Genomic DNA, 25,380 nt, shown 5'->3' with positions numbered 1-25,380 from the left:
TGACAAGGCTGCTCGCTACACGAGTAATTACGGCTGTGGCGGGAAGAAGCCCTCAATTAGGGTTAATTACACAGTGAGGGGCCACAATTGGCGGTGGGGCAGGAAGGCCATTCACAGGCCTTGCCACCTCAGACTAACTTTCGGTGGAGGCAGGATGACGGCAGGATCTCCCCCGCCACTATCCCACTCGATTTTATGCTCTCCCCGCCTCCAAATCCATTGCGGAGGAGAGCATAAAAGTTCACCCAACGATAATGAATTTACGATTTAATTTCTTAAATGCCTGTTTTAACTATTTCATTTCTTAGTGCTTAGTTCAACAGCTGAACTGCATATTGTATGAGCATCATCAGGTACTTTAGAAAACATTTCTTTTACAGACCTCAATGGTAACCCTTTGGGCAATTTTACCAAGCACTGTTCCCACTTATGTCCTACTTTCAACACAGTGAGGATACACAGAGGAAGAATAGTGATTGGAACAGAGGTAGCATTCCAAATGAAACTCAGGGATCCTCAAAATACTTAGCATAGGAGCAGCATTATGTATGCTGGGACTATCTGACTCAAGCTCGTCCACAGTGCATAACATTCCTAATTGTGCCAAATTGTACAAGCCTGTTGATTTGAATAATTAGCAGAGTTTTGGTCTTGTACTGCATCAAAGGGCTACAGCCAATCATTGGTTCTGCAAGTCAAAAGCATGCCAACTGCCACCTCCAGTTGGCTTGGTTCTTTGATTGGTCCCAGATAACATGATAAATGTATTTCCAGGTCTTTTAAAGAGATTAGAACAAAAGACATTAATAAACTGTAACAATTTCATTTTATAGATTGGCTGCCATTTCCCAGTATTCAAACACAGACAAAGCTCTTGCAATAAGCCTGGAATTTCCAGTGATTCAGAAGTTTCAAAAGGAAGAGCGTGTCCATTTAAACAATGAACATATTAAACTCTCTATTACGTACTTAGAACTAGCAAAATTTATTATTTTTTTTATTTAGAGATACAGCACTGAAACAGGCCCTTCGGCCCACCAAGTCTGTGCCAACCAAGAACCACCCATTTATACTAACCCTACAGTAATCCCATATTCCCTACCACCTATCTACACTAGGGGTAATTTACAATGGCCAATTTACCTATCGCCTGCAAGTCTTTGGCGGTGGGAGGAAACTGGAGCACCCGGCGAAAACCCACGCGGTCACAGGGAGAACTTGCAAACTCCACGCAGGCAGTACCCAGAATTGAACCTGGGTCCCTGGAGCTGTGAGGCTACGGTGCTAAACACTGCGCCAAAGATTTATTAGTTTACAAAATAGATTTCCTGTCCTAGTAGTGACGTTGAATATGTCAAAGTTTCCATGTAATTCAGGTGGGTGGGGGTGAGTAGTGACTTAGGGACTCAGGTCACTGTATCCCCACCCAATGTTGTATCATGTCGATTTTCTGCTGGGAGTAAGTGTCTAAATCTTTAAATTAATGGAGAATTCCTTCTGCTTTGCATTACTTTCCACCTGTTGTAAGGGACAGCTCTATAAAACAAACATTTCTTATTGCCACAGCGCTGTAATAAAGGTACAAGTGAATACATATTGCGAAATACTTTACAGACTACTGGCAAATCTCTGCTACAGTAATGTTTCAGTTCATTTTTCATTCATTCTCTAATTTTTTTCATCCTGCTGAGGGTTTGGTTCTCCAATACAGCTATCTGTCTTCTAAGTGGAAAACAGGTGCAAAAATGGGGGGTCAATGCCCCAAAGACACCTGAAATACACAATTGGTTCAAGCCACATTTCTGGTTTTCCTGGTGGAAATATAATTTGGTTCCTTGCATGAGCTACTGAGGGGCCGAACTTCTGTTTTAGGACACCTTCCTGAAATTGGGCTGCTTTGGGCCTGTGTGCAGCCTAATAAACTGCAGCCACCAAAAAGTATGCTTTTTAAAAATACTTTCACGTGGAATCAGGAGGATGAGAAGTGCTTCTTTTGGCTCCACAGCAGTCCTGAGGGCAACTGACAGCTGGAATCGTTCTTTTCTCCAATTCTCCTTCCCCCTTCCGGGGCTTACCTAGAGTCTGCTGCTGGCAAGACAAGCCGTCCAAATTGGTTTGTGGAAAAGTAGAAAACTGTCCCTAAAGGTGTGTCATGCATTGGCAGTTCACCGTAGTTACTAAAATGAGGTCCAATTTTGGGCCAACCTCAGGCCCCCTGACTCAGGCGTGCACTGTATACATCAGCTATGGGTCTGAAAATGGGCCATAATGAATTTTCCTCCCACAGCTGGAAGTAAAAGTCTTGTAATGCAAACAAATTCAGTCAAAACAGTGGCAAAATGTTGTACTAATAAAAATGCAGAAAGAACAGCATAATAAGTAAAAAAAACTTCCTAACCAAAAATTTTAAAGTTGCTTACCTTTAGGAGTTCTGTTTCTACAGGCCAGGCCATCCACAGAGTAGCTGTTTCAAATAGATAAACTGTGCTTCTATTGAGGATCTGGCCAGACCCCTGCAAGGTGCAGTAAGGAGCCTATTTAATTAATGTTTGGAAGGTAAATGACATCAGAGTAGCCTCAAAAATGCTGGCATGTTTTCTGCCCACTGTGAATTGTGCATTCTTACCTGTATGCCTGCCACACAACAATCAGGCACATGAAGCACAGTTTATTTCCCTTTCCCTAACTTAGTGGCAGTAAGGCCAATTGAAATGTTCCTACTGCCACTCCAGCTGAGATCAATTAAGTTAACACAGAACAAGGATTGGAATCTGAGAACTTCGTGGTCTATATAGCTCAGTACCATGCATTGTGCTTCCAATCGGGCTATTGGTAGCAGGCATTCCTGATTTTCTTGCAGCAGACTAAATATTGCTGCATCAAACTATACTGAAAATGCAATACAGAGTTGGGCTTAATTTAGTCTCTTCATGCCCCCAAACTATAGATTTCATTTTTTCTTAAGCACTAATACTTGCACAATATGCTGCAGAAAGTAAATTTTCTGCTGCGTCTTCAAAAATTTCCACTGAGCATTAAAGCTCAAAACACTGCCCCACACAGGATGATATTTGTTCTCACTGAACTTTACCAGGTAGTGGCATATCTTCTGTATTGTTCTCTTGATTAAAAACATTGTCAGTGCCAAGTATGTTATCATCGTGTCTCATACATGTGTAAAGACAGTTCAGCTGCTGGCTGGGCACTATACACACTGCAAATGATATAATAAAAATGATGTTTTAATTAAAACAGCTTGGTTGTTTCAGCTTGTTGACGGTTTCACTCATTTTTTTACAAAACAACAGTGCAACCACTTTTAATGAATAGTTGTTCCCTGCTATTCCTCCAAAGTTCTCACTGTTGTTCGTGTGTACCTTTCTGGCTGTTGTTAGTTTCTATCTCTCAAATAACATGGATGTACTTGATACTTCCTTCCAAAAAAAGTGTTGAATGAAATCAAGGAAGTGAAAAACACGTTAAAAAAGTTTGAGACTTGTTGGGAAATGTTCCATATGAGAATATTCAGATGTTTTTCACAATCTACCTTCATATACCAATAGACAGACGATCAAGAGAGAATGAGAAAGGCAATAGTACTCTCCTCAATGTGCCTTTGATCTTTTGGCGGACCCAGTCTGTGCATGGAAAATAAACTGAAACCCATCATTTGGAGCCCAAGTTTCTCTGAGGAGAGAGACAGTCTGAGCTCTGTGAATCTTGTTCCACTGCCTGTTTTTTCATTAACCACATACAGACATGTAAACAGTGGATGTGGTTGATGCCTGTGGTTCCAATGCCTCAGCGAAATGTTTTCACCCTGTTTTTTGAGCACATCTCTGAATGAAAACAGGATAAATAAAAGCACAGAGCCAATGGGCCAATTTTTCAAATGCATCCATTAAAAGGAAGGTTGACCATACCATCCTCCTCCAATGCCTATCCAGTCATCCAGCTGGGTGAGACTGTTCTCATCAGATTCCAGAGCCTCACCACTCCAGCGACCCGGGTTCGGTTCTGGGTACTGCCCGTATGGAGTTTGCAAGTTCTCCCTGTGTCTGCGTGGGTTTCCGCCGGGTGCTCCAGTTTCCTCCCACAGCCAAAGCCTTGCAGGCTGATAGGTAAATTGGCCATTGTAAATTGCCCCGAGTGTAGGTAGGTGGTAGGAGAATGGTGGGGATGTGGTAGAGAATATGGGGTTAATGTAGGATTAATATAAATGGGTGGTTGTTGGTCGGCACAGACCCGGTGGGCTGTAGGGCCGGTTTCAGCGCTGTATCTCTAATTAAATAAAATAAATAAATAAATATCTAACCGTAGACAAAGGCCAGAATTTTACGCACCACCAAAGAGCAGGAAGGTGGTGGGGGGGAGGTGTTAGATGGAGCAGGAGGCTCAGGGGGGCCTTCCCAACCCAATCCCACCTCCGCCTGCCCCAGGCCAATTAAGGCCTTTAAGTGCCGACTTATCGGCCACTTAAGGGCCTCCGCCCACCTCCACGGGGATTTTACATGTGGCTGGTCAGGTGACCAGGCCCGGGAAAAGCTGCCTGTTAAAAGCAGGCAGCTCTATGACATCCTGGAGGGGGGGAGGGCTGTCATGATCGGGCACCCTGTGCCCGACGGAGGGCTGCCCCCACTGCCCAACCACCCCCCTGTCCCCCCAACCGACCACATTTGCCCACTCGAATGATCACCCCTGGCGAGGCAACAAAAACTTACCTGTGTTCCGGGATTCCCCAACACCCTTCTCATGAAGCTGGGCTACAGTCCCTGCAATGGTCACCGTTCCTGGTGGCTGATTGGCCAGCAGCTCTATTAGGCGGGACTTCCTACCTCAAGCGGGTGGAAGTCCCACCTCAGACCAATTAAAGCCTGGGGGCCTGCAAAATACGGGTCGGATCCCCAGGCCAGGCGGAAGCAGGATTGCCACCGATTTTTCAGTCGGTGGACGGCTCCAGTCCGCCAATGGTAAAATCCCAGCCAAAGAATCACTTGCAATGCCTTCTCTTCCTGCACCTGCACCGTTACCTCTGGTGTTCCCCAAGGATCTATCCTTGGCCCCCTCCTATTTCTCATCTGCATGCTGACTGCTTATCCGACATCCAGTACTGGATGAGCAGAAATTTCCTCCAATTAAATATTGGGAAGACTGAAGCTATTGTTATCAGACCCCGGTCCAAACTCTATTCCCTAGCTAATGACTCCAACCCTCTTCCTGGCAACAGTCTGAGATTAAGCTGTCTGTTCGCAACCTTGGTGTCAAATGTAACCCCAGGATGAGCTTTTGACCTCATATTTCTGCCATCACTAAGACTGCATATTTCCACCTCCATAACATTGCTCGATGTCACCCCTGTCTCAGCTCATCTGCTGCTGAAACCCTCATTCATGCCTTTGTTACCTCTGGACATGACCATTCCAATGCACTCCTGGTTTGGTCCCCCACATTCTACGCTCTGTAAATTTGAGATCATCCAAAACTCTGCTGCCCGTGTTTTAACTCGCACTAAGTCCTGTTCCCAAATCACTCCTGTGCTCATTGATCTGCATTGGCTCCCAGTCAGGCAACGTCTTGATTTTAAAATTCTCATCCTTATTTTCAAATCCTTCCAAGGCTTTGCCACTCCCTATCTCTGTAATCTCCTCCAGCCCCACAAGACTCCAAGATACCTGTGCTCCTATAATTCTGACCTGTTGTGTATCCCTGATGTTAATCGCTCCACCATTGGTGTTCGCACCTTCAGTTTCCTAGGCCCCAAGCTCTGGAATACCCTCTCTACACCTCTCCGCCTCTCCACATCACTTTCCTCCTTTAAAACACTCTTTAAAACCTACCTCTTTGACCAAGCTTTTGGTCATCTGACTTAATGGGCTGAATTTTATATTCCCGCCGCCGAAATCGGTGGTGGGTGAAAACAATGGCGGCCCGCCCATTCGGGCTACACATCACGGAGCCACTGCAATCCTAAGCACGGCGGCTCATTTAAATAGCCAGGGCAGGCTGACCCACCCACCCCCCGATGGCGTGGATTGTGCGGGCAGTCTGCCCCCGGAAATGGCATTAGCAGCCTGTGCTCATGGGCTGATGCCATTTTTAAAGGGCTTTGAGCACTTGCATTACGTTTAAAGATTTAAAGGTACAGTTAATAAAAAAATTAAATACATTAATTTTGACCCCTCCCACCCCCACAATAACCATAAAATTAATTACTGCCCTCTCCCCTCCCAAAACACTTGCCTGTCCACCTGACACCCCCCCACAAAGTGCATAAAATTTAACCTAACATCCTTCCCGCCATCCCCTATACCAGCAATATCACTTTGACCCCGTTTCCCCCCCCCACTGCACTGAGAACCTTACCAGCTGCCCCCTTCCTCCAGTGTGGCACCTCGTTTCCCCGGACAGGGATCCAAAGGCACTTGAGTGCCGGCCAGCGGCAGGAAGATCGCAACAGGACGGAAGGTGGGAACGTAAGTATAATTAATGCATTAATTTTAATTTATTTGCATATGTAAATGGGGTTTCCGTCGCTGAGTGGTGGGGGAGCCGCCATGAAGCCTCGCCGCCAGCAGCAATATCAGGCCGGGCCCTCCTGGCATCGGGTTGCGTGGCGGCCCTCTCCCAGAGACATTTTCCGGCCTCCCCACCATGAGTCCCAACATTGTTGTTGGTGGGGTGGAGGTCTGCAAAATTCAGCCCAATATCTCCTTTCTTGGTACGGGGCCATATTTTGTTTTATAATGCTCCCGTAAAGTGCCTTGAGATGCTTTATTACGTTAAAGGTGCGATACAAATATAAGCTGTTTTTGAGTGTGCCCGTGATTTCTTGATCTGCACTTCTGCTCCCTACGTTCAGCATGAAGCTGGGAAAGTGGCCCTTAAATACTAAATACAAAATGAACAAAATAGTCAACTGGGAGGTGGGCCTATTCCCAATTTCCCCTTGAGGGAGGATGCCCTGTGGTAAGAATAGAATGATTTCACATCATGGGGAAAGCATCCATTTCCTCTTCTGACTGCGTGCAGATACCACTAGACACCCAGATGGAGACAGACAAGAAACAGGCCAGGCAGGAGTGAGGCAAGGAAGAAAGAAAGACTTGCATTTCTATAGCACCCTTCACAACCACAGCACATCCCAAAGCGCTTTACAGCTAATGAAGTTGTTTTGAAGTGTTGTCAATGTTGTAATGTCAGCATTGCAGCATTCAATTTGTGAACAGCAAGCTCCTCCAAACAGCAATTTGTTAATGACCAAATAATCTGTTTATAGGTGTTGATTGAAGATAAATATTGACCAGGATTCAAGTGAGAATACCCTTTCTATTTTTCAAAATATCACTTTGAAATAATGTTATGGGAACTTTTATGACCACCTTAGATGGATGACAGGGCCTCAGTTTAATGTCTCATCTGAAAGACAGCATCTCAAACAGTGCAGCATTCCCTCAGTACTGCACTGATATGCCAAACTGGATTAGGTGCTCAAGTGACTGGAGTGGCATTTGAATTCAAAACCTTCTGACTTAGAGGCGAGAGGGCGATGGCTGGCACCTAAGGCAATTAGATGGCACTTATTTCTATTATGTTACATATCTTTGCACTTATTTACATATCACATAGAATATTTACATAGAATAACATAGAATCTACAACACAGAAACAGACCATTTGGCACTCCCTGGTCTATGCTAATATTTATGTTCGACATGAGTCTCCTCCCACCCTTTTTCATCTAACCTTATCAGCATAATCTTCTATTTCATTCTCCATCATTGGTTTATCTAGCTTCCCCTTAAATGAATTTATGAGTTTTACAAAAGCGTATTGCTGATTTATGCACATATTCTCAATTAAACGCACAGAGACACTGTGACTGCATAACAATAGTGGATACATTTCCAAACTAACACGTATGAAGCACATATGATAGGCTGGAATATAAATGTAAGTTTTTCTTTCTTTGGTGACATTGGGATCCATACAGTGATGCACATTGCAGTTAAATAAACACTGTCACCAATTAACAGATAATACTGCCTCCGCCTGTTCTGTATATCCACACATGTAACCATGCTCTGTTACTGGTAAAATGCAGGGAGATCTGTTTTAGAGTTGAGAAACTTGACATCTTATCTTTTAAGTTTACTTTTAACTTTGTTAAGATGAGCATGTTTTGCTGCCAGTTTCTGCTTGTCTGTGTATATATAAGATACGCAACCTGGCCTTCTACGTAGATGTCACTTCAAAGGAAGCTGTCGGATGTCTGTTTATGCACATTTCCTAACACCTATTGCAGATGACATACGTCTATATTGGTCATTCTATCGAGGGGTGGGGTAGCACTGCTTTGTTCCAGTGATATTAAAAATTGAATCTACCATGCTTTGAACCCTACTTTGATTGATAGTTTTGATTCATTGTGAAAGATATCTTTTGATCTTCCTTTGAAGCAGCAAGGACTTCAAAGGGTAGAGAAGCATTCAACCCAGGCTAGTAGTCTAAAATCTTTACTGCTATTCTTCATGCTGTGTTGCTATTAATACTGGGAATTGGTAGGGTGCTCCCAAATAAAGCTCCTCCTCACAGATGTGGGATCCAAACTAGGAGAGTTACTGCAGTTTTAGAACTTTATTTGTGTTAAAATATATGAGTGTCATGCAGACCCTCACCTGTGTTCTCGCACCCACACTGTTTGGGATTTTCTTCTCCCTGCTGCTGTCACATGCGTTCAAGTCTTCAGAAGAAGGAAGTTTCCTCCACACAAGATCAGGGGGCAGGTTGTTCAACCTTGCCCGTCTAAGAGCGAAGACCAAAGTACAGAAAGTCCTCATCAAGGGACTCCTCTTTGCTGACGATGCTGCTTTAACATCTCACACTGAAGAGTGGCTGCAGAGTCTCATCGACAGGTTTGTGGCTGCCTGCAACGAATTTGGCCTAAGCATCAGCCTCAAGAAAACTAACATCATGGGACAGGACGTCAGAAATGCTCCATCCATCAATATCGGCGACCACACTCTGGAAGTGGTTCAAGAGTTCACCTACCTGGGCTCAACTATCACCAGTAACCTGTCTCTAGATGCAGAAATCAACAAGCGCATGGGAAAAGCTTCCACTGCTATGTCCAGACTGGCCAACAGAGTGTGGGAAAATGGCGCACTGACACGGAACACAAAAGTCCGAGTGTATCAAGCCTGTGTCCTCAGTACCTTGCTCTATGGCAGCGAGGCCTGGACAACATATGTCAGCCAAGAGCGACATCTCAATTCATTCCATCTTCGCTGCCTCCGGAGAATACTTGGCATCAGGTGGCAGGACCATATCTCCAACACAGAAGTCCTCGAGGCGGCCAACATCCCCAGCTTATACACACTACTGAGTCAGCGGCGCTTGAGATGGCTTGGCCATGTGAGCCGCATGGAAGATGGCAGGATCCCCAAAGACACATTGTACAGCGAGCTCGCCACTGGTATCAGACCCACCGGCCGTCCATGTCTCCACTTTAAAGATGTCTGCAAACGCGACATGAAGTCCTGTGACATTGATCACAAGTCGTGGGAGTCAGTTGCCAGCGATCGCCAGAACTGGCGGGCAGCCATAAAGGCGGGGCTAAAGTGTGGCGAGTCGAAGAGACTTAGCAGTTGGCAGGAAAAAAGACAGAAGCGCAAGGGGAGAGCCAACTGTGTAACAGCCCCAACAAACAAATTTTTCTGCAGCACCTGTGGAAGAGCCTGTCACTCTAGAATTTACAGCCACTCCAGGTGCTGCTCCACACACCAATGACCATCTCCAGACGCTTACCCATTGTCTCTCGAGACAAGAAGGCCAAAGACGTAAGACATGCAGACTCCCCACCTGCCAAGAATGAACATTGATTTTAAACTGTTGCTGGAGCGAGGAAATGACTTGTCAAACAGATCAGCAGTGGCTGGAAAAACATTTGCTTACTAACAGACAGTGCTTGGAGAGACAAAACGAATGCTCCCTGGTCCACTAAACCCAAAAATGACTTTGATCACCAGACCTTGAAGGTGAGGAAGTTCACATTTCAGGATGACTGCTAAAATGACAGAATCCACAAACCGAAGTGGTCAAACCAGCTCATCACATGACTAACCTGTTGGGAAATCTGGGATTTTTTGCATTGTGCCATGGAGAAAGGCAGAAGGCAGTTGAAACTGAAGCTGGAGCAAGGAAGCCTCTCTCTCTCTCGCTTTCTCCCAAGCCACCGGGCCCACAGAAGACACGTAAACCTCAAAAGAGAAAAGACTCCGACCTCAAAACAAGTTGAAGCGTGCATTGAGCCCCAACAAATTGCAAATCTGACTGGCAACCAGAGACTTCACAGTAAACTCAAAGGACAGTAAAATAGAAACCCATCTATTGCCTCAAACTTTTCCCCTGTATTCTTTTCTACTTTTCTGTCTCTATCTGAATGTGTGTTTATCACGTATGCATGCTAGCGTTGTCGTGTCGCATATTCGGAGTCGGTAAATGGTTTAGAGTTTAAGATTAATAAACTTCTACCTTTCTTGTTTAAAATCTATGAAAACCTGTCTGAATTGATTTATTTGCTTTACAGTTGGAAAGTGGTTAACAAGGATTCACTAAGGGGGAGCTAAAACACGATGTTTTTTAAAAAATTAAACCCTGTCATGGTTAAACCAGGCAAAGGTTGAGAGGGAACCCGAGACACCTCTCACCTGGTTATAACATAAGCATAAGAAATAGGAGCAAGAGTAGGCCATTCAGCCCTTCAAGCCTCCTCTACCATTCAAAAGATCATGGCTGACCTTCAACCTCAACTTCACCTTCCTGCACTATTCCCATATCCCTTGATTACCTTAATATCCAAAATCTACAGATCTCTGTCTTGAATATTTGGGCGGCACAGTAGCGCAGTGGTTAGCACTGCAGCCTCACAGCTCCAGCGACCCGGGTTCAATTCTGGGTACTGCCTGTGTGGAGTTTGCAAGTTCTCCCTGTGTCTGCGTGGGTTTCCTCCGGGTGCTCCGGTTTCCTCCCACAAGCCAAAAGACTTGCAGGTTGGTAGGTAAATTGGCCATTATAAATTGCCCCTAGTATAGGTAGGTGGTAGGGAAATATAGGGACAGGTGGGGATGTGGTAGGAATATGGGATTAGTGTAGGATTAGTATAAATGGGTGGTTGATGGTCGGCACAGACTCGGTGGGCCGAAGGGCCTGTTTCAGTGCTGTATCTCTAAACTAAACTAAACTAAACAATATACTCAACGACTGAGCATCCACAGCTGTTTGGGGTAGAGAACTCCTCCTCATCTTAATCCTAAATGGCTGGTCCGCTATTCTGAGATTGTGACCCTTAGTTCTAGGCTTCCCAGCCAGGGAAAACATTGATTCAGCATCCACCATGACATGCCCCTTAGGAATTTTAATATGTTTCAATGAGATAACCTCTCATTCTTTGAAACTCAAGGAATTATAGGCTTATTCTACATAGGCTGGATTTTTACAGGCCCCCCGAGGCAGAGTCAGAGGCAGGGCGGCACTGAGTATCGCGACAGGTGGCGGGAGCGGCAGGTCTGTCGCCCAGGGGTGGGTTAGGCCAATAACGGCCTTCCTGTCCAGAGGCCAATTAAGGGCCTCTTCCCTCCGCCACTGGGATCTTACCATGATTTTTTATGTTTGTGCTTTTGAACAGTGCTGTCTATTATTCTGTCATTAACACTCTCTCTGGATTAATGCTTTGTCTTTCAGCACACCATTCACACTCCCTTTGCCTTTGCCCCATGACATCTTTGTCATTTAATCTCTCCTGCCCTCTGCCCTATCACACACCTTCCCATTTGTTCTCTCCACCCCCACCCCTGCGTCACTTGCTTAAAACCTATTACATTTCTAACCTTTGCCAGTTCCGATGAAACGTTAACTCTGCTTCCCTCTTCACAGATGCTGCCATACCTGCTGAGTATTTCCAGCATTTTCTGTTTTTATAATACATTACACTCCCTCCCCTTATCTGAGTCATCGATACAGATTGCAAATAGCTGAGGCCTAAGTACTGATTCTTGACAATACCCCACTAATTACAGCTTACCAACTTGAAAACTTCCCGTTTATTCCTCCTGTTTTCTGTCCATTAACCAATCCTCAATCCTTGCTAATATATTATCTCCAATCCCATGAGGCTTAATTCTGTGTGGCACCTTATTGAATGTTTTTTTGAAGATCCAAATGTACTGCATTCACTGATTCCCCCTTATCTACCCTGCTAGTTACAGCCTCAAAAAACTCTAGCAGAATTCCCTTTCATAAATCCATGTTCACTCTGCCCAATCATATTATGATTTTCTAAGTGCCCTTTTATCATATCTCTAATAATAGATTTTAGCATTTATTCTGTTACTGCTGTCAGGCATCTCAAGGGCAATTAGGGATGGGCAATAAATGCTGGCCTAGTCAGCGATTCCCACATCCCATGAAAAAATAAAGAAAAGGCTAAATGGCCGAGTTCCCGTTTTCTCTCTCCCTCCGTTCTCGAATAGCAGGGTTGCGTTCCTTCTCATCCACGGGAATCATACTAGAATCTAGGGAATTCTGAAAGATCAAAATTAGCATATCCACTATTTCTGTAGCTACCTCTTTTAAAACCCTAGGATGTATGCCATAAGGTCCAAGGAATTTGTTGCCACTTAGTTCCCATTAATTTCTCCAGTACTATTTCTTTACTAATACTACTTTCTCTAAATTCTCATTCTCACTCGACTCTTGGTTACCCACTATTTCTGGAATGTTTTTGTGTCTTCTACCATGAAAACAAGTGCAAAGTATTTGCTAAATGTCTCTGCCATATTCTGATTCCTCATTATAATCTTGCCTGTCTCTACCTCTAAGGGACCCACATTTACTTTTGCTCATCTCTTCCTTTTTACATACCTATAGACACTTTTGCAATCTGTTTTTATGTATCTTGCTACTTTACTGTCATTCTATTTTCTCTTTCTTTCTTTATCAATTTCTTGATCATCCTTTTCTGTATTCTAAAATCCTTCCAATCAACAAGCTTCCTACTTTTTGGCAAAATTATAACTCTCTTCCTTTAATCTAATACTGTCTTTAACTTCTCCTTTGAGCTATGCTTGGACTGATTTTCTCTTGGGGAGGGGGAATTTATTCTTTAAAGTTTGCAACTTTATTAATTGTAAAGTATGAAGCAATCGTTTAAGTGATTGTCATTGCTTATCTATTGTCTTATCTTTTAATCTAGTTTCCCAATCTACCTTAGCCAACTCAGCCTACATAGTTTGCTCTGTTCAGTTTTAAGCCCCTAGTTTCGGACTTAAGTAAATCACTCGCATGTACAATATCAAATTCTCTCATATTATGATCACTCTTCCCCAGAGGCTCCTTTACAACAAGGTTATTCATTAATCCTTTTTCATTGCACAATATTAAATCTAAAATAGCCTGTTCCGTGGTTGGTTCCTCTACCTACTGATCTAGAAAACTATCTCAATGTATTCCATGAACTTGTGCTCCATGCTAGACCTGCAAATTTGTTTTGTCCAGTCTATTTGAAAATGATTACCTTATTACCCTTGTTTCATCCGCCTCTAATTTTCTGATTTATATTCTGCCCGATACCACAGCTACTTTTAGGGTGGCCTATAAACTACTCCCACCATTGTTTTCTGCCTCTTGTTGCTTCTCAGCTCCATTGAAACTAATTCTACATCTTGATTTTCCTAGCTAAGATCCTTTCTCTCTACTGTTTTTATCCCATCCTTTATTACCAGGGCTAACCTGCCCTCCTTTTCCATTTTGCCTATCTCTTCTAAAAGTCAAATATCATGGAATATTTAATGCCCAACCTTGGTCACTCTGCAACCATGCCTCCATGATTGCTATTAGATCAAAAACATTAATTTCTATTGTCATGCAGGCCCCCACCTGCCAACAATGAGGCACATTAATTTTGCCACATGGACATTAAACTTCAAATTGTTGCTGGGAAGAAGAGAAGGCTTGATACAAGGAATTACCAGGCCTGGCCGGAAGGACATTTTTTGCATAGTAGCAGACACTACTTGGAAAAAAGGACCAATCCCTGCTCCCAATACACAGAACAGACTTGGCAGACCAGTTTAGTCACATGACTAACATTTGTGTTATAACACTATCTGTGCTATTAGTTCACCTATTTTGTTCCAAATGCTTTGCAGATTCAGATGCAATGCCTTTAGCTTTAATTTCTTCCTATCTTTCCCTGATGTCACCTTAGTCTCTGATACCTATTTGCACTGTGAAGTTCTCTGTTCTTCCTGACACATTCTTCTTATTTTTACCCAAATTCCTACTCTATTCTACAGCCTTCACATTTCTGTTATTGTTTTTGAATTTACACTTTCATGAATCCTCCCACCACTGGCCCGCTTCATTAGTTTAAAGTCCAATCTACTGCCCCAGTCATTTGATTTCTCAGAACACTGGTCCCAGCCTGGTTTAAGTGAAATCTGTCCCAACCGAACAGCTCCCTCTTTCCCCAGTATGGTGCCAGTGCCCATAAATTGAAACTCCTGTCTCCCACACCACTCCTTTAGCCAAACAATAAACTTTCTAAAATGTTTGGCCCTGTGCCAATTTGTGTGCAGCTCAGGTAACAACCCAGGTGGTTCTGCATTTTAATTTCAACCCTAGCTCCTCAAACTCTCTAAGCAGAACCTCATTTCTAGATCTACCTATGTTGTTGGTTCCTACATGGACCATGACAACTGGATCCTAGTCCAAGATCTTCTCCAGCCATGCGGAGATGTCCTGATACCTGGCAATGGGCAGGCAACAGAGCCTTTAGGACTCCCGTCACTGCTACAGAGAACAGTATCTATCTCCCTGACTAAACTGTCCCCTGTCACTCTCCACACTTGCTCATCCACCCCGCAGACTTTGCCCTCATCTTTACAGGCAAAAAGAACTTGGCACTGGTTGGATAAGAGCAAAGTATATGCCTTCTCCAGCACTGTAGCTGGGGTTCCCTTACCTGCCTGACTAACAGTCACACTTTCCTATCCCTGAGCACTAACCAGAACTGTACCATTACCTAACCTAAGGGGTGTGATTGATTCTGGATTAAAGTGTCCAGGTAACTCTCCCTGTCCCTGATGCATTATAATGTCTGTGGCTCGTACTCCAGTTTAACAGCTCTGAACCAAAGTTCCTCCAGTTGTAGACATTAACTGCATATATGATTTATGGGGGTGAGACACTGGAGTTGATTTTAATTCTCTTTGCCTAATGGAAACCATATGCCAGGCAATTAAAATGTAATGGGGGATTTTACCACTCCTATTTGGCCCGGGTCTGGCCAATTGCAGTTTTAAATAGCCCCTAACTGCCAGGATTCACTTTAAATATGTAGTTCAAGCTCCGGTTATGAACTCGAGGTCCAATATGCTATTTCAACCTGACTTCTGAGTAAGGTGGCATTGGTGGCTTCCCTGCCAGGCTAAACCTGCTGGGAACAGGATCCAGTGTCAGAAGAACCCCAGTAAAGAAAGTTTTTTTTTAAAATGTTAAGTTTATTGATGGAGCAGGTTCCTTCAGGTCCCACAAAGAAACCTTGGGACCCCTCTGATCTGGGATTTCTCTCCGATACCAACCAGGATTACTCTGCCTAAGCATGGGAAACAGTCACTTGAATCCCAGTCGTTCTCTCCTGCCAGCCAATTTTAATGACCAGGCAGCTGTTTCTCTGCCCAGGATGTGCAGACACTTGAGCCAAGATTGCAAACAGGAACCTTTATATCCCAGTAACATGCTATAGAACCTTTGCCCTCCATCAAAGAGTTCAGCAATGTTGAATTGGTGCAGGATGAATGATCATGGCTACTCTCAAGGAAGAAGGCATTAATGTGCATAATAAAGTTGGTGGTTAGATAGCATGTCAATATTAAGGGAGTAAAAGCCTAGTCAGTTTACATGTGCCTTAGTGTTGCTGGATCAAAGGACTGGAATGGTGAAGAGAGTTGCGATGCTCTTCATCACAAAATGTCCCATGCGGTTAGCGCCTCTCCTAATCAAACTCCTACTGCCGGGTTTCACATGCTGATAAATTGAAAACAAGATGATGCACCCCAGATCTAAACACTGGCAGATGTTGGATTACATTATTGCACAACAGAGAGACCTCACGGATATGCGCTCTACCCATTGCCTTAGAGGTGCTGAATGCTGGTCAGACCGTTGGCTTGTCAGGAGCATCATGTACTTGAAGATAACACCTAAAGTGCTACAACACAGAGTCAAACTACAATGGAAGCTTGACGCAACCACTTCAAAAGCTTTGGCTAAGTAACAGGAACTGGAACAAAAATTAGCCATAAAGCTTGCTGATATCCCAGAAGATAACATAGACATTAAAGATTCTTGGAAGAAGTTAAGGGATTTCATTCAGAGCATGGAATCTGAGGTCCTTGGATTTGTCAAATGGAAGCACCAAGATTGGTTCAACAAGAACGACCAAGATGTAGTCACAATGCTACATATCTGACAAAAAGTCACCAGCAAGAAAAGCCAGATATCAAGTAAAACACACGGTGCAGGGCAAATTAAGAGAGACATAGAACCAATGGTTGGAGAACAAGTCTACAGAACTTCAGGAAGCTGCTGATAAGCATGACCTAAAGGCTCTCCGTGAAGTTCTCTTATGTGTTTATGGCCCCAAAACCAATGGTACGATATCCATCCTTTCAGCAGACAGCAATCAGCTCCTAAAGAACAGGCATGAGATTCTCTCTCTTTGGAAACAGCATTTTAACAATCTCCTGAACCAAGAATCCACTATGTGCGACAATGCCAGTGAATCATTTCATCGCAATGCATTCTGGTTGAGCTTACCCCTGATGCGTCTCAAGACAAAGTCACCAAGGCCGTAAAGCAGGGGTTACCAACACATCAATCACAAGCTACCAGTAGCTCGCATAAAGCTTTGAAAAATTGCACTTTCACTGTGTCTCCTGACAATGCAGTCTGATTGCTTATGCCATCCGAAGTGTGTCCACACTTGATAGCATTAATATGCGCATGTGCATCCTGACGCCACGACGCACTGATGTCACTATGTGCACTGACATCACCACATACTGACGTAACAACGGGACGAGTGAGCAGCAAGGAGGGTGACTTGAATCATGGATGCTGAGGCAGGCCCACCCAAAAAAAGACAAAAGACATACTATTTTCACTAAGAGTGGGAGAATGATCTTTTTTTTACATGCATGAAAGACAAGTGTGTCTGTCTAATCTGCATTATGGGATTGCGGTCGGAAGAAAAAAGCAATGTCGAGAGGCAATTTGCAACGGTACACAAGGATTTTGAAAAACTTTTTCCTGCAGGAAGCAGTCTCCACACAAAAAAGTAAGTGAACTAAAGGCAGCATTGCAGAGACAGCAGTCATTTCTAACTAAACCAGTGAAGAAAGCTAAATTGGCAACAGGGGCATCTTTTGAAGTTTCTCACCTTTTAACCAAAAACAAGGCAGTATTTTCAGACGGTGCAATGTTAAAGGGCACTAAGACTGTTATGGCCGAAATGTTATTCAACGTTTCAAAAACAAGCTGGAAATTATGTCTGCATATCGATGTGCAGTGAGGGGCGAACACCCTGACAAGAAGGGTATCGGCATTATCTGCAGACGTTTCGGAACAGCAAGCGAGGGATTTAAGTACTTGGCAGTGGTTCTCCATTCAGTGTGATGAATTTGTGTGCTTGTTTGAATGGTGTTTGAAGACTTCACTGTTAAAGAGGAATTCTTGATATTGTTGCCTTTGAAAGCCACTACTAGAGGAGTTGATATCTGCAGCGAGGTTAAGAATTATTCTGCAAAAAAAAATGTGCTAATCGAGAAGCCAATGTCAATAACAACCGATGGAGCACCTTCAGTGACTTGGTGTCATGTCGGTTTCATTGCAAGTTGCAAAGCAAATCCTAATTTCCCTCATTTCCTGAACTACCACTGTATCATTCATTAACAGGCAATTTGTGGCAAAGTAATGCGATTTGAACATGTTCTGACTCCCATTGTGAAAATAATCAATTTGATTCGTGCAAGGGCCTTACAACACCATCAATTCAAGTTACTTCTCGACGAGCTATCATCCGAGTATTTTGGTGCACACTGAAATCCAGTGGCTTAGCAGTGGGAAAATACTGCATCGATTTCTTTCCCTTGTGTCAGAAATTGAAGCTTTTATGGAGTCAAGGAATGAAAGTACCACCCAAATTTCAGACAGTGCGTGGCTGTTTGACTTGGCATTTCAACAGATGTGACAGAGAAATTAAACAGCCTGAACTGTGAATTGCAGGGAAAACAAAAAAACAATTGCTGACATGATGGGGAGAATTTTATGCTCTCCCCCGTGACCAGTTTGGAGGCGGGGAGAGTATAATATCTGGTGGGATGATGGCGGGGGTGGGGGGGGGGGGGCGAAAGGGGAGGTCTCGCCTCCACCAAAATTTAGTCCAGGGCAGGAAGGACTATGAACGGCCTTCCCACCCTGATGCCAATTGAGCACCTTAACTGGGCAATTAATCCCCAATTAAGGCCCTTTTCCCGCCACAGTCACAATTTGCCATACGGCAGGCGGCCCTGTCGCCGCATGTGAAGCAGGGCATGAGAAACCCTGCAGGCTGCTTCCCAGCTCAGGGGGAATGGGTGGGGTGGTGGTCCCTCATTAAAGGTCATTTAGTGCTTGAACAAGGGTCCCAGCATCGGGAAGGGGGGACCCGCCAAGAGTCTCCCAGGTGCTCTTTCTGTCAACCTCCTTACACCCCCTCCTCCCACAACCCCCACCCCATGAGATCCCTCCTGCCCTGATATACCTGTGGCCTGGGTCCAGCGATACTCCAGCAGCCAACGCCTCTGCGGCAGCGTTTCAAGGGTGGGACTTCTGGCGATGGGCTTCTTGATCTTGCAGAAGACCCACTGCTGTCCACTTAAGTGCCTGATTGGCACTAGATTTGGCCAGCCTTCTGGAGAAGAAACAACGCGAGTTTGTTGGCGTTGCTTTTTCCGCACATCGAGACCCCTGTCAACAGCTTAAAATCCCTGCTGATAAGTGCAATGAAATCTTTCAAATCGAAACTAGACATTTTGGCGCAACAATTGCAGAAAAAGAAAATGCAACACTTCCCATCGATGCTCCAAATGCTGGTAGAAAATGAAGCCGCTGCTGGGCTTCTGGATACTAGCAGGTTCAATGATCTCTTGACCAGGTTTGGCCAAGAATTCAATGACAGATTTCGTGACTTTAAGCAGCTGGAGCTGCGTGTGATGTTTACTTCAAACCCCTTTCTGGAAGTGGATGTAAGTGACATTTCTGAACAAGTGAGCTCATTGTTTAACCTGGATTGTGCCAATTTGGAAATTGAGATTATTAATCCTCAAAATGACATTAAACTGAAATCAAGGTACCCTGCAACTGACTTCTGGAGTCTTGTGGATTTGGAGATGTACAGCAATGTCCACACAGCAGCAATGAAAGTGGCTTCCTTACTTGGTCCCACATATCTTTGTGAGTTCGCCTTTTCCGACATGAACTTTATCAAGTTGTAATTTCGAACCTGACTGACCAACAAGCATCTGAATGAATCCATCAGGGTTGTCATCTCCATGTACAAGCCGAATTTCACAGGACTGGTGGACAGCATGCAGTGACAAGTATCACATTGAAATAAAGTTAAGATCAGTTTTCCTTCATATTAAATATAATATTATAATGTAATTATAACAGATACATATTTCATTTGCATTGAACTATCCATATTTTTCAATATATTGTCACGCGCACTGGAAGTGCGATGATACAACAATCATGGACTAACTCTGAAGAGTTATGAAAAACAGACTTTGTCTTTAAAAAATTAACCTTTATTTTAAAAAGTGAACAATGGTCCAAAGTGACCGCCGAAGAAATGGGATTGGCTTTTTGTATATTCAAACAGTCTGACAAAGACAAAAGATAAATCTTCAAAGCCAAAATGTGTTAATGGAACCCATCTTACACCTATCATTAAAACATTCCAGAACTGAATGTCTTCTTCTGAAACAAAGGAGGTGTGAGAGAGAATTCAATAGTTTATTGTAATCTTCCTCCCCCACTAAAACCACCTTCCTTTTTCCCTTCTCTAACTGTTTCTTTTTACCTGGAGAGAGTCAGGAGCGGCAGCAGCAGTGACAGACCTGCGAAGAACCAACCGGAGAGAGAATAAATCTAGTCTCAGGCTTGGGGCCTTCCACTTACCAGGAGAGAGTCAGGAGCAGCAGTGGCAGACCTGCAAAGAACCTACCGGAGAGAGAATAAATCCAGTCTCAGGCTTGGGGCCTTCCACTTACCAGGAGAGAGTCAGGAGCAGCAGCGGCAGATCTGCGAAGAACCTATCGGATAGAGAATAAATCCAGTCTCAGGCTTGGTGCCTTCCACTTACCAGGAGAGAGTCAGGAGCAGTAGCAGCAGACCTGCGAGGAACCTACCGGGGAAAGTACAAATCCAGATCCAGGCTCGGGGCTTTCCACTTACTAGGAGAGAGTCAGGAGCAGCAGCAGCAGACCTGCGAGGAACCTACCGGGGAAAGTATAAATCCAGATCCAGGCTCGGGGCCTTCCACTTACCTGGAGACAGTTGGGAGCAGCGGTGGCAGCAGCAGACCCTGTGAGGAACCTACCGGGGAGAGAATAAATCCAGACCCAGGCTCGGGACCTTCCACCTACCTGGAGAGTGTCAGGAGCAGCGGCAGCAGTAGTGACAGTAGTGGATCTGCGAGGAACCTACCGGGGAGAGAATAAATCCAGACCCGGGCTTGGGGCCTTCCACCTGCCTGGAGAGTGTCAGGAGCAGCGGTGACAGTAGTGGATCTGCGAGGAACCTACCGGGGAGAGAATAAATCCAGACCCGGGCTTGGGGCCTTCCACCTACCTGGAGAGTGTCAGGAGCAGCGGTGACAGTAGTGGATCTGCGAGGGACCTACCGGGGAGAGATAAATCCAGACCCAGGCTTGGGGCCTTCCACCTACCTGGAGAGTGTCAGGAGCAGCAGTGACAGTAGTGGATCTGCGAGGAACCTACCGGGGAGAGATAAATCCAGACCCGGGCTTGGGGCCTTCCACCGACCTGGAGAGTGTCAGGAGCAGCAGTGACAGTAGTGGATCTGTGAGGAACCTACCGGGGAGAGAATAAATCCAGACCCAGGCTCGGGACCTTCCACCTACCTGGAGAGTGTCAGGAGCAGCAGTGACAGTAGTGGATCTGCGAGGAACCTACCGGGGAGAGAATAAATCCAGACCCGGGCTTGGGGCCTTCCACCTACCTGGAGAGTGTCAGGAGCAGCAGTGACAGTAGTGGATCTGCGAGGAACCTACCTCTACCAGCTGGAGTTTGAAAAAAAAAATCAAACTGTGACGTCACAGGAAAGTGGTGAGTTGATTGATTGGTGAGTATTTACTGCTTAGGGGCAACTGGGATTTTAAGAACGTTAAAAAGTTAAAAATATTAAGTATTAATCACAAGTAACAAGTGGGTAGCTGGTGAGTCTTCTCTTTTATTTTTAAATAAAGTTTATTACTATTAGTGAGGTTATTACTACTGTTGGTATTGTTTTAGTATTGGTAGGGTATACTTATAGTGGTGAGGTGGATTAGTATTGATCAAGATTCGTATTAACAGCAGTAAAGTTATTATTACTATTGGTAAGATTTATTCCTATTGGTAAGGTTATTAGTATTAGCAGCAGCAGGATTTATTAGTAGCAGGTTTTAGTTGTAGTACCAAGACTACTAACTAATAAATAGAGGAATGGCAGGGCTGCTTCAAATTCAGGAGTGCACATCCTGTGCTATGTGGGAACTCCAGGATACTTCTCCTCTCCTGGATAACCATATGTGCAGCACGTGCCTCAGTTGCAGCCATTTGAGCTCCGGGTTGCGGAACCTGAGCAGCAGCTGGCATCACTGCGGCACATCCGCACAGCACAAACTCCGGAGGACACCCCACCTGCTTGTTGACTGCTTTTCCCAAGCTTCAGAATGCTTCGGCCTTACAAGAAGTCTGAAAAAGTCAGAGATCTTGTACCAACCTGCCCCTGGCCACAAACTCCAAAACCCCACAGTCACAATCAACAATACACCCCTCAACTCAGTTCAGAAGTTCTGCTATCTTGGGTGTATCCTCTCCAACAACACCATGTTGGATGATGAAATTGTCCAATGCCTGGCAAAAGCAAACTCAGCATTCGGCAGGCTCATCCACAGACATTGTAGAGAGCGTAGAGTCTGTCTCAACATAAAAATCAGTCTAACAGGCAGTGGTTGTCACATCACTTCCCTATGGCTGTGAGGCATGGACAACTTACCGGCATCACATAAAGCAACTAGATGCATTCCACCTTCACTGTTTAAGATATATCTACACCATCAAGTGGCAGGACAAAATCCCTAACACCGAAGTTCTTGCAAGGTGCCACATATCTGGCATCAAGATCATGCTCATCAGAGCTCAGCTTCGGGGTCAACCATGTGGTTTGCATGAAGGATTCCCGCATACAAGTGGAGGTATTCTATAACCAGCTGAGCATGGAAACCTGCACCATAGAACGTCCCAAACTTATATGCAAAGACATCCTGAAAGCCAATCTCAGAGCCTGTAAATTGGACCCCACTACATGGGAAAAAACAACCATGCACAGATCTGTCATCAACCAATCTCAACATTTGAGGAGAACAGAGTCAGGTCCCTAAAGGACAAGCGAGAAAGCCACAAAGCCAGTGCCTTCATCCACCACTTAAACAGTGATTTTATATGTAATATTTGCTATCAGATCTGCAAATCAAGATTTGGTTTACCTTCACATATGAGACAGCACCAACCTAGACAGTGAACAACGTGTCTCCTTGTTGAACACCCATCCATCGAAGCGACAGGAGAATGCATCAGTGTTGCTGGACAATGGCCACATGAGTGGACTGATTATTCCTTGCACCTTGGGGTACTGTGAAAATTGGTAGAAAACATATATTTAGACTGGCAGGTGCTGTTTTATATCCAATTCGATGTGCTGGTGTGCATGGTCACACAATGCTTTAGTAACCTGTGTAATGACTCAGTGACTCAAATAGCAATCTCCCCACATGATATATCCACACCTTTGTTACCTGTAGACTTGACTATTCCAATGCACTCCTGGCCAGCCTACCACATTCTACCCTTCAATAACTTGAAGTTATCCAAAACTCTGCTGCCTGTGTTCTTATTGCGCCCAGTCCCGTTTACCCATTACTCCTGTGCTCACGGACCTATATTCGCTCGCAGTTCGACAACATCTTGCTTTTAAAATTTGTTTTCAAATCTCTCCATGGTGTCACCCCTGCCTATTGCTGTAATTTCCTCCAGCCCCACAACCCTCCGAGACATCTGAGCTCATCCAATTCTGGCCTCTTGAGCATTCACAGTTTCAATGGTTATACCACTGGTGGTTGTATCTTCAGCTGCCTGTGCTCTAAGCTCTGGAATTTCCTCCCTACACTTGTCTGTCTCTCTATCTCTCTTTCCTCCTTTAAGATGCCCCTTAAAACCTAACTCTGACAAAGCTTTCGGTCATCTGCTCTAATATCTCCTTATGTGGCTCGGTGTCTAATTTTGTTTTATAATGCTTCTGTGAGACATTTTATTTCATTAAAGACATTCCATAAATACATATTGTTGTAAGAGAAACCAAAGTACGAGTGGCATACAAATTGAGTTCTGTTATTTTCTTGACTACCAGCTATCACTGGAATTTGTCAATTTGGAAATGGGAAAACATTGTAACAGCTAATTGAACAGTGGCAGACTTTGTGTACATTGCTTCTTTACTAGGGTCAGGTAGCTGCTTCTTGTACACATTGTTCTGGGATGGCTTTGCTGCAGGTGGCCACCAAACTTCTATGATGACTATTGTTACGATCAGGTGAGGAGGGATCGAAGGGCTCCCCTCTTTTCCTTCTCTTTGCTTGACCATAACAATTTCTTTCTTTTTTTAAAGTGGATACACTTGCCAATTCAGTGAGTTTTTAACTATTTATGAGTTATGATCATAAAAAGAACCAATTGGACACGTTTTCTTGAAGTTAGCTTTATCGTACTTAAACTGATCTAAGTAAAATAATAAACTATGCTCCAACTTTCACACACAGACACACTCGAGATTCACACACACACAAATAGGTTACAGAGTGGGGAAGGATAGATTGGTCAGATTAGAATCCGGAATAGTGTTTGGCTGTTGGTGACTTGGCTGGCTTCAGGTTGAATTCGGTGCTCCTGAGGCTTCTGGTTTGCAGATGCGGATGGCTGATTCGGTGGTTCTCCTGGAAATGGCAATACAGCTGATTTCCTTCATGGAGTCTCTGTCTGCAGCAGTGAAAAGTCTAGGTAGTTACGGCCAGCAGGCAGGGCTCAAAGTTTGCAAGGTGAACAGGAGAGAGAGAGGGAGGAGGGACGCCACTTGGGGTCTTCTCTTGTCAGTCTCTAGCTGCTTGTCTGACTGCTGCAGAGAAAACACCAGCTTAAGCCACAGATGGTGGGCCTGTCACATGACCGTCACCAAGTGGTTCAACATGATGGTTACCCATGTGTATTCCCTCTTGCAACTTAATCAGTTCATGTCTAGGAATTATCTTCTCTCAACCAGGGTCCCATTGTTCAAGTGATTAGTTTTGAGTGGTTCGTCTCCACCAATTTAATGCCCAAGTGATAGCCTTAATGTCCTACTAATGAGAGCAGGATAGGTAGTTTACTCAGATTCCCCAGGTCATTGTTCTTGTGGAGACTGGGCGGATAACTTGTCTCCAACTCGATTGGAACATGGAGTATAGTGGCCATCTTAGCTGCTAATAAAGTCACCTTCTATCTGTTTCTTTTTCTTTTAAGTTTAATTCAGGTTTCCACTGGTGGATTAAAAATCTTCATTCGACACAGCATGCTTTTGTGACACCATGAAGATCGAGGTCTAAAAAGAAATTCTTGAAATCCTCTTCATGTTTTTTCTGTCCCTTTAATTCGTGGCAGTCCTGCTGTACCTTCAATGAGATTTTGTGCCCCGGCTAGTGTGAGTTCCCACTTGCTATACATTAATAAATAACCTTGAGTTAGGAAAGTGGGCCAGGGTCATGGTGATGTTGGAGTGGCGGGTGGAAATTCCTGCCTCATTATGAAACCACTGCAGAGAAGAAAATCCAGCTCATCATGGTTTTACTTTTTTTAAACAGTTTCTCCCATTTTTTTGACAACAGTGATTGATGCTGCAGAATCGTGCAATGGATGCTGGAATGCTCCTGCATCTCACCCAAATAAACATTGTTCATGTATCTAC

This window comes from Heterodontus francisci, chromosome 1 (assembly GCF_036365525.1).
Source record: "Heterodontus francisci isolate sHetFra1 chromosome 1, sHetFra1.hap1, whole genome shotgun sequence".
In the NCBI taxonomy this organism is placed as follows: Eukaryota; Metazoa; Chordata; class Chondrichthyes; order Heterodontiformes; family Heterodontidae; genus Heterodontus; species Heterodontus francisci.
This window is presented reverse-complemented; position numbering follows the sequence as displayed.